Source organism: Pinus tabuliformis, chromosome 3_1 (assembly GCF_031772625.1).
Source record: "Pinus tabuliformis cultivar Carrire ecotype Pingquan chromosome 3_1, CPIR1, whole genome shotgun sequence".
Classification (NCBI taxonomy): domain Eukaryota; kingdom Viridiplantae; phylum Streptophyta; class Pinopsida; order Pinales; family Pinaceae; genus Pinus; species Pinus tabuliformis.
Genome location: NC_142301.1, coordinates 544891795 through 544907406, shown reverse-complemented (window position 1 = coordinate 544907406; position 15612 = coordinate 544891795).

The window sequence follows — 15612 nt, the reverse complement described above, 5'->3', positions numbered from 1 at the left end:
GCAAATCCATTTGCTCATGGATAGTCTGTATATATTGCCATTGGTCTGTGATTGATTGACAAATCTTTTGCCATAAAATTTTCTTGAGCTTTGTTATTGCTTTGCCCATGGCCATTTCTTTCTCAAGATCTTTGATTTTTCTTTCTAGGGTCTTTGCTTCCCTTTCCTTTTCTACCACCTGTTGCTTATATTTATCATATTTCTCATTTATTTTGGCCAATTCCTCCCAGGCTTCACTCAGCTCTGCCATCTGGGCTTCTAGGGCCTGAATTTCATTCTTCAATTTCTGCATATCAAGGCTTGTAGCCTGTTCTGATGTTGGTGCTGGTGCTGAGGTTGATGGAGCTGTCTCCACTGACTGCCCTGTAGGAGGAGTGACACTTTGAGGAGGTTTCTCAAGGTTGATTACTTGTGGAGGGGGCTGGGATGTTTGGCCTCCTTCTTTCTGTTGTAGGGCTGCCTGCAGTGCAGCCTCTGTTTCTACCAATTTACCTTCTGTTTGGACCAGTTGCTGATGTAGTGTTATCAGCATGGCTGCTGTATCCTGGTATTTCCTCTACTGAGCAACCTCTTCTGTTTGGGGGTGAAGGGTTGCTGGGATCTTCACCATCTTTCTCAAAGCTGCAATATCTGCATCTCTTTCTTTTAGCAGTGCCTGCACAGCTTTGGGATCCTTTGGGTCATGCCCAAGCTCTATAATTATTTCCTCCAGAGACCTGATCCTGTTGTCTTTCGCCTGGGAGGATGCCTTTTCTAACTCCAATTGTGCAGTGGTATTATTCAAAGAATTGTGCAATCTATAATTTATCAATGTTTTATCTGCAAGAGTGGCATACACCATCTCACCCGTTTGCTTGTGCAATTCAATCTGATCCATTGGGTGGATGTCCTTGGATAAGATTTCCAAATTTGTTCTTATATAATCAGCTGCAGACTGTGGCTGCAGCGCTGTGGGCATGAAATGGCTCATTATCATTTTGCCCTCTTGCACATCATATGCAGACATCAACCTCTGCTGGTTTGTAGGAGCCATTTTCAACAAGTGATTGTACAGCTGTATCCTCACTGGCTCATTTCTGGCCTTGATGTCTATGAATTGTTTCTTTATGCTAGACTCACCCTTTCTTTGTTGCCCTGAGGAGCTGACCTCTCCTCCAAGTATTCTTTGCTGCTCTTGCTGTAATGAGCTAGCTGATACCTCTGTGCTGGGGGGACCCATCTGTGTTTGACCAAAAGGCATTTCCTCCTCTGAAAAAGGATTGAGCCTTTGTCTCTTTTCCCCTTGCTGTGATGTTGCTGTACTGAGGGGAGTCTGTTCCTCTCTATCTCTCTTCTTACCCCTCTCTTCATTGATAGGGGTTTGGAGCACCGAAGTTTCCACTGTAACATTCTGTACTGGGGCCTCCTTTTCTTGCATTTGCTCATCATTAGGACCAGGAGCCTCTGCCATTTCTTCCTGCTGTTCAGGATGATTTTCAAGCTATTCTTCTTGGTCTTCTGGCTCTTTTTCTTGGGCTGATTGCTGCTCTTCAGGGGCCTCTTGCTGTTCTGTTTCCTTGCCTTTATCCATGGCTGAAGTCTCTACTGTAATTGGGGCTTGAACTGTCTTTTGTGGAGCCGTGGATGATGAGGTAGCTGCTCCCACTTCAGTGCCTGGAAGAGAAAATACCTGTGAACAAAGCTCTAAGTCAGCCAACTTTTGGAGATTTCTTATTCCTCTTTGAGCTAATTCTTCTTGTGTAGTACCCTCTTCTAAGGTGCCTTCCCTCCATTCTAGCTGATTTGCATATTTTTCTATGTGAGGCAACCTTAAGTGACCATAACTGGCCAGCCTATATCTGATCCTTCTTAAGCTTATGAAATGAGCGGGGTCGTATGGTTTCCAAAGGAAGCTGGTCTGTAAGCCAAGGCCACTTAGCATTCTATCTGCTTCTTGCCAAGCTTCCTCCCTTTTATTGTAGATGAAGGGGCCTAATTGGTTTCTGACTTTACGCTGTGCTTTGTTGCCCTTGCTTGAAAAATGGAGTACATCAGCATTTCCAAATTGCCTGAAATACTCAAGGGCAAACAATCTCATAGGCACATATCTGGGCAATCTGTATGGGGCCAACTCACACCCATATATTCTGATAACTGTGTGGTTTTGGTAAAAATACCAATCCCCAATGCTGTATACCTTGGACAACTGAAGAATTCTCTGCATCTCATCAGTTAGTCTTGGAGGAGGTGAGCTCAGGAGCAGAGACATGGCTGGGTGGATGAAGAGGTCTATAAACTCAGAATAAGTGTAAGGGGAACAAGACCTACAGTGGAACACAGAGGACCAATAGACCACTGACCTTGGATTGCCTTGTGCATCCATTCTTTTCACAGGGAAAGGAAATTTCTCATGCTGATAGTATAGGATTAAATGATAGATATAGGAGGTGTATCTGAACACCCTTTCTCTTTCCAAGTCCATCAATTGCTCATGTATTTTATTGGAGATGTAAGTGGCATAGTCATAACAGATTGGGGGCTTACCAGGGGAAAACATGGCCATTATCACCAGCACAGTTTCATCAACAATTTCTATTGAATTATAGCCCAATATGGGACTAATCATGTCTGCAAGGTCTGTGCCCAATTGATTTAGGTATACATGATGGATGGGAGGGTACTTCATGGTCTCAGAGGTTGAATCAACGAACAATTGATTTATCTTGGTGATTTGAGCATCTGTCAGTTTAGCTCCTTGTTTTATCAGATCTATCAATGATAAAGGAACTAATTTCTTATCAGTTTTGAAGTTTAGCATCTCTCTAATGGCTGCAGGGGTGACATAAAAAACAACTGAGCCTGAAGGGTCAAGCACAGCCCTCTGAGTGGGGTCATAGCAGTCAGCACACTGTGGATTATTTCAGGAAACATATTGACCTGAGGGAGCTTGAAGATGGGGAGGAAAGAGTCCCAAATGCCCAATATATCAGTTCCACTATTATGCTTAATTTTCAATTCATTCAGCAAGTGAATGTGATACTTGCTATTCATTAGCATTTACTCTGATATTTGGTAATCTTTATCTGCTAATGGTTGCCACTCCAACTCTCTCTGAGGGGCATTCAATGGAGCAATATTCAGGGCAACAGGTGCTACTGGTGTATCCATGTTTTATAAGCGAATTTGGGTTAAATTTCGACTGTTTTTGGGAGAAATACCGTCCTGTGCGGTAGGTTAAGTAATTTGCTGAATTACAGCCTGTTTCAGAGCAACACCGGTGTAATTGGGCACAATTGGCTGGTTAAAAACTGATGGAACTGGTTTTAAGGCGTAGCAGGCCTATTTCTCCAGGGAAAATGGTCAACTTTAATGGTTTTTAACAATGCAGGACGAAACAGAGCACACAGTTGGGGAATTGACAAATACCTGGTTTAATGGCGGTATTTGAGCTCGGTTGCAGTTGAATTCTGGGCGGCAGTAGCTCTGAATGGCCTTGGCAAGGTGCGGCAGCAAAGGACGTGAAAATACATGCAGGAGGCAGAGCAGAAAAACACAAAGAAATTGCGCAAAAATGGCAAAATTCAGCCAAATATGGACTTTTTGACATTGGCACGAAAATTTGGATGACGTCATCAGGTGGGGTCAGGGGCGGGTGATGTCAGCATGACGTCATCGGGTGACGTGGTGGTCAGTGATTGGTCCACAGGGAATGCATAGGTGGATTAACATCTCGGAGCGATGGCGGGCAGGGGCGCTGATGCGGCGGTGAGGTGGCGTGACGTTGGCATGACCGGTCCGCGGAAAACCGGGAGTGGTAAGCAATTTTATATCGCACCGCTCTTCATACGGAAGCAGGATTGTCAGAGGCTGGCCTGATCCAATAGTATGGCGACGTGTGCCCCCATGTGTACGTCAGCGGACGTCAATTTTCGGAAGCTAACAGGAGTACATCGGGCCGTCCCGATATTGATGAGGGTCGTCGGATGGGAAAGCCCAGATCCGACGGCTGGCGGGAGGGCAAGTTGTCGGGGCGATACGTTTGGGTGGGGCAAATAAAATATTATTATTTGTTGACATATGTGCCTGGCGGAACATTATAAAAGTGGGTTTTTATGGTTTTTACAGAGTTACGTGTTAAAAAGGGATTTGCACAGGTTTATTTACAAAGAGGGTTTAGGTTATTAATCCAAGCAGATCTCGGATTAATTCCAAAATTAATTTTTCGGCACTCTTTGGGTCGCGCTCAATGTTTTAGCGCTTGAAAACATTTAAAGCCAATCATAGAGCTATAATGCTCGGGGAAGGGGATATATAGATATTTTGAGGTTTTATATAGGATTAACCTAATAATAGGGGAAATGGGGTATAGGGAGTTAAATAATAAGAAGTTAGGGGTTAATATGAGTGGAAGAGGTGGATGAGGGGGTAAAAACACTAAGTTTTATATGAAATCAACTTAGTTTAGGAAGTAGATCAAAATGAAAAGAATTTTACACAAGAAATGTGGCTCTTAAAGAAACAAGAACCAACATAAGACCTTGACTTCTTTCATGAACATAGCTGGTATTGGGATGTTAGCAATGAATGTGATGGGGGATAATCAGGAAGTTAGACATGTTTCTTTGTATTGCTGGAAAATAATGGAGAAGAGGATATTCTCTATCCACTGATGTTTCCTTTATGTTAGACCAGCAAAATGAAAGGAATGACATTTCTGCAACCCCATCTACCTACCCATCTACTTGCCTAGCATTTTTTGTTTCTTCATAGAGGGTGCACTTGGACTAGCAAACACTCAATTGTTCTTTTCTTTTCTTTTTGCTTTTTTCTTTGCTTTTCCATCTAGAACTACCCTTATTGCTTCCAAGGCCCCAGATTAAGCAGTTGGGAACCTTAATTCTCTACCTAACTACTGGTCTTCCAAGATTAAACAGTTTGGACAGACTTCTTTCTCTATTCTACAACAAGAAATTGAAACATGGCATGATCCAGATTAGGCTGTTGGACCATCCATCCAAAATTCAGTCAAAATCAAGCTATGAACACATATTGCCTTCTCTTGGAAATATGGGATCTTTGCATCACCAAAGCAGAGCATATTTGGAACTTTCTTTGCCAATCATGAAATATGAAACCTATTGGTATAGGTATCTAACAGGTTCACCACGAGATGTAGATGTAATTCCTAAATGCAATCTAAAGATGATAAGAAAATCTTTTATCTCTTTTCAGCAATGAAAATCCTAGCTACAAGGGGAAAAGAAAGACACAATCTTTTCTCAAAGAGCACAGAGCACACTGTAAATGCACTTTTCCTAAATCAAGCCATACAAAATATCAATATGCAAATGCACATGTGCATGTATTTGTTTTTCACTTTCTTAATATTAATGCCTAAAAAGAAAGTTGATGTACAAATCTGAATTTGCTTTCAAATGACAAACACACACAAGCTTCTTTTCGAAATCAAAAGGTAGAGATGATTACGACACTTTACGATTTTCAAAATAAATACTCGTTTCGGCACTAGAAAGTCACAAATTCAAAACAAAGGCAAAATTAAAAGCATAATCGACTGTCAACAGCAAATAAACTTTCTCCTAAGACCAAAATCGACAGTTACGATAGATCTAAATCAGAGGATGACAGTATGACTATTCTACTTTTGCAATGGAAAACTGTAAATGATGCCACAAACACACAAAAACACCTACAGTCTTTTTGTACAAAGGAGGTGGAATTAAGGCAAAGAAAAGGAGTTTTTAGACAGGCACATACACTGATCACAGGCTGCAAAAAACAGAGACAAAACTGGAAAGAATGAAGCACAAGAACCTCAGCTGCACAGGGCAAAGTTGATCAGCGCACCTGTTACACAGAGAAACTGAATTGCAATGCAAGTAGCCCTCTCGGGACCTGCGTTGAAATGCAGAATCTCTTCACAGAGCCTGTGCTGGGGCAGAAACAAGAATTCTATCCAGGTTCTCGGTCACGGTTTGCAGTTTAATCTATGGTTTTTGGCCGAGTAAAAGCAATCAGTAATGCACAATCAGAGGGATGATTTAAAGGAGGTCTAAGAGCTATCACAAAGGGAAATCAGATCATTTGTGAATCAGCTATTCAAATCATAAACAGATCCAGTGAATGGATTGAAGTAGCAGGTGTCTACTTTGCATTTGTAAATGGAAAATGCAGTTCGATTGCTACTTCTAAGTTTATGAAACAAACAACAAGAGAAACACAAATAAACTAATTAGACACGATCCCCAGCGGAGTCGCCATTTTGTTGTGGGGAAAAGTGTCTATTCAGAATGACCCTATCCCACTAAGGTGTGACAGTGCCTTAGCAACAAATAGAGAAAACTACTTTTGTATTCTTCTTTATGAACTATAAACGAAGAGGAATAGGATGAACCAACCTGTGTCTTGCGCTAGTCCTTTGATCCAATCTCTCTCCTCTTTGTCAGCTTCCAGTTGCCTGCTCCCTTACTTGCCCAGCTTCACCAAGTTCCTGTAAGATCACAGAAGAAGAAAGCTACACAAAGACATGGATTTATATTCATAAATAGCTTAGGATCAGATTTAAGCTAAACATACCAATGTAACAAACATCAATGATACACAAGCATGTAGGAGAAACTCAAATAGTTTTATTGATATAACAAGAAGATCCAGGAGGAGATAAAACCAATGATTCCCGATCCAGCATCAACCTTCCAGCAAAGGAATCCCTTCTTCACTTCCAACAAGGCATAAATCACCCAATACACTGATATCAATCTCAAAACCAACAGCAATTCTCTGCAATGTACAAAATTCCCGCCTCCGGATCTCTAGGATGAGGGATCCATATATAGATGTATGCAAAGAGGATGAGTTAGCTTGTCATCTAACTAGTGTCTTCTCTCTATCAGTTCTTGCTTCCACTTGGAGACTGAGAGCCTCTTACTCATCCTTGGTCGAACTCAGTGAGGCAAGTGTCATAGGGGAAGATTCTGGAAGCTTCCATTGTCTTTCCACCTCACGGAATGGCACTGCCATTTGTCATTTCCCACTCAACGCGCCCTGGTAGTGCATTTAGGTGCGTTGCAACACACCTAGCTAGTGTACTGGGGTGCTATGCAACGCAGGTAGCTAGTGGAGCAGCTGAAATGATCTTGGTTTGACTGATTCTGAGTAGTTTCTGGTGGAGAACTTCTGGGAGAAGCTGTAATTTGTTGACCTTGTTCCTTTAGGGGCAGGAACAACACTTTTAGGGACTTAGGATCCCTTGGTTTATGGACATTTCATGCTTAGAGATGTAAGGCACAAAAATGTCTATAACACTATGCACCTTTAAGGCAAATGATTAGGTTTTGTTATATGATAGTAAGTTTGAGAAATTTCCAGGGAAATTTAGAATGCACTGGTTAGGGTCTTATGTCATTAAGGATATTACCGATGGTGGAGTAGTTTAGTTGGTTAAATTGAATGGATATCCCTTCCCAGGAAAGGTGAATGGCAGCCAATTGAAGCCATACACTGTGATCTGGCCAGGTGACTATATGAGGGTAGCTTAGTCTTAGCGCTCCACGCAACTGAAACGAGGCGAGGGACTATAAACTACACTACCCAAGTTGTGGAACTACGCAATTGGAAGATTGTGTGGAGCATGGAAATGTCACAGGGTTGATGATAGCATGAAGGGAGTTGCGCTACGCAGCGAGAAACCATGTAGGTCAGCTGTAAGGTGACCGTTAAAGTCATTGTTCATGATTTGATAGTAGGAACGTGGCCAAATGGAGTGGGAAATCGAAATTTAAGACAAAATTTATGGGTAGGATCCTTGGAAATCTGTCGCCAATCCGACATTAATGAACCGAATGTGGGGGGAATAGTCAGATTTGAATTCAAAATGCCCTATAAATTACAGGTGGCTACCCAGGGAAAAACACTTGGCATTTTGAGAATTGAGTTGTTGAGCTCTCAGGCGCACATGAACCGTGAATTCTTTGAAACTCTAATAGCGAGTTAAACTTTTGAGAAACTGCCAAAGGAGACACAAGAACTGTTGAATTCATGTCGACACTGACAGAAACCATAGATATTAGGAAAGAAATGACAGTCTAGGGGGCTGTGTTGGAAGTTGTTATGGAGGAAGAGGGATCTGCTCCAAATGTTGCATAGGTATTAGCTGAAGTTCCCAAATCACTACGGACACCTAGGATGAAGTGAACCCCAACCAAGGAGAGTGCGAAGGAAAAGAAGGGAAATTAGGTTGCGATACTGGTATGCACATTGCTGAGAAGAAACCCACTTAAGGACAAGCCCACCACATAGGAAAAGGGAAAAGCCATCAACTTGGAGCTGAAGGAGGAAGAAATGGAGGACATCCCGATGGATGATGAGGACTTGGGTGTAGAAGTGGAGGAAGTTGAAGTCCAGGGTGTTGACCCTATCACTAAGTTGCCCGAGTACGTTCCTCACTTAAGGGCAAGAACAAGGTGCAAAAGGACATTTGTTGGGAATGGAATCGCCCCCAAGGCAGGTTTTGGGGCTTAAAGCCCAAGTTTTGACAAAATCTTGTTGTAAATCTCTGCGAATTGCGGGCGCGGAGTGTGAAAAGTATGATAGAGTCATAGGGTTGTCCACCCTAGTTTTGTAGTGTAATGTCGGCTGGATAGACCTACCCATGGTCCGCAGACTATGGGATTGTATAAATAGAGTGAGGCTCTAAGTTGTAAAGAGGGAAGTGATGGATCAAGAAAAGTAGAAAAGTATCTAAGATAAAGTCTAGTTTCAGGTCATAGAGTAGGAGCAGGCTCTACAGCTGAGTGTGCAGAGGCCTAATAGTTCGCAACTGAGTGTGTGGACCCCTGTAGATGAGTGCGTAGGGTGGAGTCGAGTCTATAACCAAGGAATGAATTAATAAAGAGAATTTTGATTATTATTATGTGTATCTATTCTTGGATTAATACTAGATTGATATATTTTGCAATTATATTGTTTATTTAGTACGCATATCTGTATGAATGGTTTATGTTGTTAAATATTACTTAAAGCATGCAAGTAAGCTAAAATAATCAACTAACATTGGAATACTAGTAAGGCATTTCGTAATAGAGCAAAAGCACAACATTTGGCCCCCGAGTAGGGTTACGTGAAGGCAGTATATCAGGATGCGAGGTATGGGAAAGTGTTTGAAGTGGCCTACGTGTAAGGTCAAATCGCAGACCACTTGAACTCGTCAGACATCTCCAGGGTGCGGAAACATAGTTTTCGCACCCTCCCATACTAGTCTAGGTTAGACCTTAGTCTACTCTTTGCAAACTATTACCGAAAGGGCCAGTAGTACCGGGATTTTTTTGGCTAATTAACTTTGAACTAGGGTCAGGCCCCTATAAGCCAACAAATGGTTCTGTTGTCAGGACCAGGATCTACATAAGAGATGTTTGATGTCGTGTGACTAGAATCCGACAAAGAAAGGTATTGAAGATTGGTTGGACAGAAGAATTCACGAGTTCGCGGCACACAAGAATAGGAATCCACGAATGTCAAAAAAAGAGTTGTTAGATTACTAATTATATGCCGACGTCCACAAAATTTTCTTTGCATCCTTCCCAATTGAGTTATACAAGTGGATCACGAAGCTAGTAGATAGTCAAGGAAGGTGTAGACTCGACAAACCTATTGTGTGGACCCCAGAATTGGTGCAAAAATTGGAAGCCTAGGAAGATAAGATCGTGCACGTTGTGGACCATTGGCTCGATCGAATTATAGGATGGTTTATCACCGAGTTCGCTGTAGATACTTTAGTGAGATATAGCGACGTAGAATGACGCTTCCTCAAAGAATGCAAGGTAAGTACATTAAATGCTTGAACACTTGGATTAAAATGCTACTGTGTGAAGAGAGGGTTATGCGAATAAATTGATGTTTGGGGCCATGCAGAGTGGGAGGATCTACAGCAATGAAGGTAGCGTAGAACTAGAGTCTAGCCCTTTGGTTTCATCTCCCTAGGAAAGTGAGGAAGAGCTCGTGAAGGTCTCACAAAGAAGTGTGGTCAACTTGATAAAGCATCGAATTCTATGCATACCACTCCCACCTACACCACTGCCAGCCTCACCATCTTCAACCCCGTCTTCACCCACACCACCTTCGCCAGCACCACAGTTCAATATGGTGAGCATGATAAAGTTATCGGTGTTCAAAGGAGTAGGGAACAAAGATTCGAACCATTTTTGGTTCATGGTAAAGGCTGTATGGGAAGCGCAGGGAGTCACGGATGAAAATATAAAGAAAACAATGTTGGTCAGTGCTTTATAGGATCGCGCACTGACGTGGTACATCAAGCATTCCAATGACAATCCGAATGCAAGGATTGCGGATATCCAAGATGCGCTGGACAAAGAATTTAGCAGGCCATAATTGGAGACATAGTTGACCATTAGATTTAAGGAAATCGTGATGCTTCCAGGCAAGATGCCCTGGAGGCTAGATCAGAGACTACAAGGTAAAACCTGTGAAGCTAATATGAACTTGACGGACACACAACACCGTGCATGGTTTGTAGCATCAATAATGCTGCATCTAAGGAACGCGTTGTCACAAAAGAAGCTAACCACTCAGGCTAAGGCCTTGGAGATGGCAATGAGATTGCACGAAACCTCGATACAAGATCCTAACCTGGGAGTTCAACAGATCCACGCGCAGTTGCAGAACTTGTACCTTGAGATGTAGAGTTTGAAACAAGATAGGATAGCTCATCCGGAAGTGCGCAAGGGGGTATGGTGCATAAAGTGCAAAGGCTAGCGACATGACAAGGACCATTGTCCAGTATTCGCACACTACCTAGTGGGGGGAGGACCAATGCCATTGAGACCAAAGACATAAGTAGGACCAAGCACGGTGCCCTCATTATGGTGTACGACTTGTCAGATAGGAGGGAATCATGCTACAGATAACTTCCATCTATTACAAAAGTATACGCAGACGTCCCAGCAGTGGTTATGTAATTATTTCAGGTCAATAGGCCACAATGAGCGCAACTGTAGGAGTTATGAACTGATGATGGATCAGAATCCTACGTATAGAGTTCAAGCTGAAACACGAGCCCTCAATAATAATGGAGGGATAGTGCACACTGGATTTTAGGGGTGTGAAGGTCAAGGTGGAATGGGACCAGGAAGAGGTCGCAGATAGTTGATATGTTACAATTGCAGAGGACCAGGGCATTATGCTCGTGATTGCACAAATTCTATGAGACTACCATGTTTGTATTGTATGTAGTTTAATCACGAGAAAGAGGACTATCCCACACTGATAGCAAGGTTGTATGATAATGGAATACTCTAGCCTCCCCCGACTTAGAACCTGCAAATGATGAGGTCTAAGCCGTGTGAGGAAGACCCGAATGTAAATATCGTGCTCCGAAGTGGTATCACGATGGGAGATGATAAAGGTAAGCAACCCGAACAGAGTGCCTGGGTTCGCAAGGCTCCAAGAAAGGAACTGAATTTTGATTTTAAGTGTGCTAAGGAGACATTCATGGAAACTAAGAAGAGTTTTGTGAAGGCCTCCACTTCAGGTAGTAAAGACAAACTGGAACTGGAAATGGACCCATCAATGCTTACTACCGTTTTGGAGACATGCATGAAGCTTCTGTGTGATAGTAAGGTTGTGAAGGGACTGCAAGAAATCATAACTAGATATGTTGGGACCATGCCAGGAGAATCGCGCATAGTCCGAAATCTCGGGAAGCACACAATAAGAACATGAAGAGAGATGATATTAACTGCATAGATTGGGAAATATGAAATGGATCAAGTAATTTTGGATCTAGGATCAGATGTGAGCATCCTTCCAAAGTAGACATGGGAGTGCATGGGCAAGCCTACATTGCAATGGTCTTCTATTCAATTTTGAATGGCGAACCAACAAAAAATCCTACCCATGGGGAGATTGCAGGGGGTCACAATGGATATCAAGGGAGTGAGCGCATTTGTAGATTTCGAAGTGATAGAGATTGTTGATGAGAGCAATCCCTATCCCACACTACTAGGAATAGATTGGGTCACTAACACGAATGGAGTGATAAATCCAAATAAGCGCAAGATGATTTTCAAGAAAATGTCACTATGCATAGTGGTACCTTTAGACCCTATGGAATGATCACACTACATAGAGCCTGTGTGCAACTACGAGAGTGATGATGATCTAGACTATATATACAAGATAACTGCGAGCAAGCAAGACTGGGTAAATCCAACCATGGATGGCAGAATTTCATGGGAGTGCGAAAGATCCTGCACCTCAGATTCGGACGAAGAAATAGAATGATGGCAAAACCAGTTACACGAGGTAACCACACTCCATTGTAACATTATGACAAGGTCATTGCATTGCATGACCATAGAAGTTAGAAATCTTCCTACTTATGATGGGTTGAGCAAGGTGGATGATTTCCTGAATAAAGTTGAAAGAGAAGTACCAGAATAGTAGTGTTTCAACACTCTGAAATGGGTGTTGCACACTAGACCCACAAGATGGTGGGGTACGCGTCAAAGAAATTTTGAGGACTGGCATGAATACAGAAGGATGATGCTCATGCAGTTTGGAAAGCCTCAGAAGTGGATGAAAGGTAGGTGTGACGGACGAAACAGCCTGCACACTCACATCTCCAGATGGGTACACGCATATGGTGCACAATCTGTACGAACGCCCATCATCCTCGTGATACGAAACACGACCAACATGCAGGAGCGGGCAAGACTATGGTGTGAATGACTACCAGGAAGTATATAAGTCCAAGCACGCTGAAGATTATCTATGTGGAAGCCTTTGACAAAGTATGTGAAGTACTAAACACGGTCCACCATGTGAAACGCACTGACTGGGACCTGCACGTACCAGCGGTTCTATGGGCTTACAGGACCATGTGCAAAACCCTCACCACATGAGCATTTTTGAAGTTGAAGTATGAAGTAGATGCTATAATCCCTATGGAGCATGCGAAGCCTAAACCGTGCATAGTAACACCCATAGATACGAGGGTTCGTGAAGCACAGAAAGGAGGGATCACACAGCCGCAAGGAACAGAACGCATGGGACTTGAGGAAGAAATCCAACAGGGAAACCTTAGACTCCACAAGCTTGAAGAAGAAAGGGTATGGCTAAGGAAGAAAAGTGCGTTGATGGACATGGAAGTCAGTAAGATGGAGGATGAAATAAAGGAAGATTTTCTTGGCAAAAAGACCAACATGGTAAGGAAGTAGGCATGCGATCATGATGACGGGTGTAACACCTATTGCCATGAATTGATCAGTATGATGCCTTGGATTGGACAACATATTTCTAAGCTTAGTGACTAGGGTAGCACATTGCAAATGGAAAAGTGTGTGGTGCCGACCGTAACAATAAAAGGTGGGGACTCTCCAAGAACCATTACAGAGGACGGGATGGAACTCTATATGGGTGGTGTGGCCACCTGACTAGCTGAGGCAAGGACAGTCTTAGTGCTCCAGGCGGTTGGAAGGGAGCATGGGACTATAAAATATTATGCCCCTGAGCTACACGATTTTGAGGATGTGTGTAGAAGCAAAGGGTCACAAGGTCCGCACCCATGCTTGAGGGGTTGCGTTGCCACGCGGGCTGGCCTAAAAGTGATCGTTGAAGTCACTATTCATGATGGGATGCTCGACTTAAGGCCAAATGGAGTGGGCGGCCAGCATTTAAGATGCAATTTATGGGAAAGATTTGGGAAAATCTTCTGCCAAGAAAGAATTTATGAACCGGAATTGGGGGCAACGGTCGCATTTGAATTCAAAGAGTGTTATAAAACACAAAGGGCTACCCAGCAAACAACACTTGGTTGTTTGCAAATTGAGCAATTGAGTAGAGCCCTAAGTATTGTGAGCCTAGTGTTGATTAAGCCCCCAAATTTGCAAGTGATAGAGTGCAACAAAGCTATAATGACAGCAACTAAGGATGGTATGGGGATAGAAGAGGTGATCATCAGTGAGGCCACGCAGACCCTAATTGTGGAGGATTTATAGAAGGTGCCAGGATTGTGGTAGAGATCCCGAAATTACCACATATGCCAAGACCCAAGAAGGATAAACAAGCAATGGCTCCTGTATGCATGTCTCCAGGAAATCCGCTGCACACCAAACTGTCAATGGAGGAGAAAGGGAAAGTTGTCACTATAGAAACATATGAAGAAGGAGAAGATCTATAGGCCCTTGTCATCGCAGTGGAAGAAGACAAAGGTATGGGGGTAGATATTCAACCACCACACTTTGTGACAAAGCTGCTTGCCTATGTACCCCCGTGAAACGGGAGCGCCAAAGTGCCCAAGGACCTAGGCAAGACGAAGAGTTCGCTGCAAACCCTGATCATCCTAGATGGCATTATGTTTTAGGGCATGCACCTAGGCCGTATGTTGAACATGAAATATGAAGATTGGGACCTCGCTAACCGTGCGAAGTTCACTCACCTTGAGACCAGAAACCTCATGAAGCGGAACACCAAGGGGGTGGTGACAACATTAGAGCCACTGAAGTGGTTGCGCGGTGTGGAAAAGGCAGGGTTGTTGAACCTACTATGGGTGTCATGTTTCCACCGCGTCCTAATTACCATTTTTGCTATCACACATTTGCTCTGCCTGGTGCATGATGGGTATTTATGGCTAGAGGAGCCCATCCCCATCACGGAAGACCTAATTCATCACGTTTCCTAGCTTCCACACAAAGGAAAGGATCCCGTGACCATATCAGAAGGGAAGGGCACTGATTTGGCCCTCGCAGAGGCCATGAAGATGAAGTAGTAGCTGGAAAATAAGAAGAGGGGCTATGCCATTTCCAGCATCAAGGAAAAAGTAGTACACAGAGCAACCTAAATCCTCACATGTAAAGCTATGCACAAGTGTTGTGTCGACGAGGTACCTATTCCAGTGGTCGCACTAGCCAAGCAGTGTGTAGAGGGGGTCTAGTTCAACTGGTCTGAATTCCTCCATATGGAATTCTTAGAGAATTGTTGTGAAACCGAAGAGTAGAGTAAAACCTTACACTATGCATGGTTGTTGCTATCCATAGTTCTCGTAGCAGGGAAATTGCTGGAGGATAGTCAATTCCCCATAATTGACAGAGAATTACCAGACGCTGCGAAGTATGATTCGATCTGGGCCATAAAAGATTCTACAAGGATACACGATAGCAAGATCTTCTGGGTGATTGTGGAGATGAACATTCGAATGTGAATCAACCATAAGCCACATTTGTCTCCCACAGTTTACAACAGTCTGCAAAGCTTCACAAATGTTAAGGCAGACATGCATAACATATATATTAGGGCGTGGAAGGACCCAATGAAATAGTGGACAAAGTTACCCTTTGTAGCCACTGATGATGCCATTTTCAGCTTCTTGTAGGGATGGCTACCTGAGTGGCGTGCCCCAAATGTCATAGAGATCAAAGGATCGGTGATGCAAAGAAGGAAAGACAAGGCCAAGCTGCGCATCGCACAGTTGGCTGAGAAAAGGCAGATGGAAACAGTAGTAGGCGAAGTGCACGCAGTGTGAGAAGGGGCACGGAAGGTAGCTGAGTAGGAAAAGGCCGCAGCAATAGCAACATCATAGGAAGCAGCCGCACAGACGGC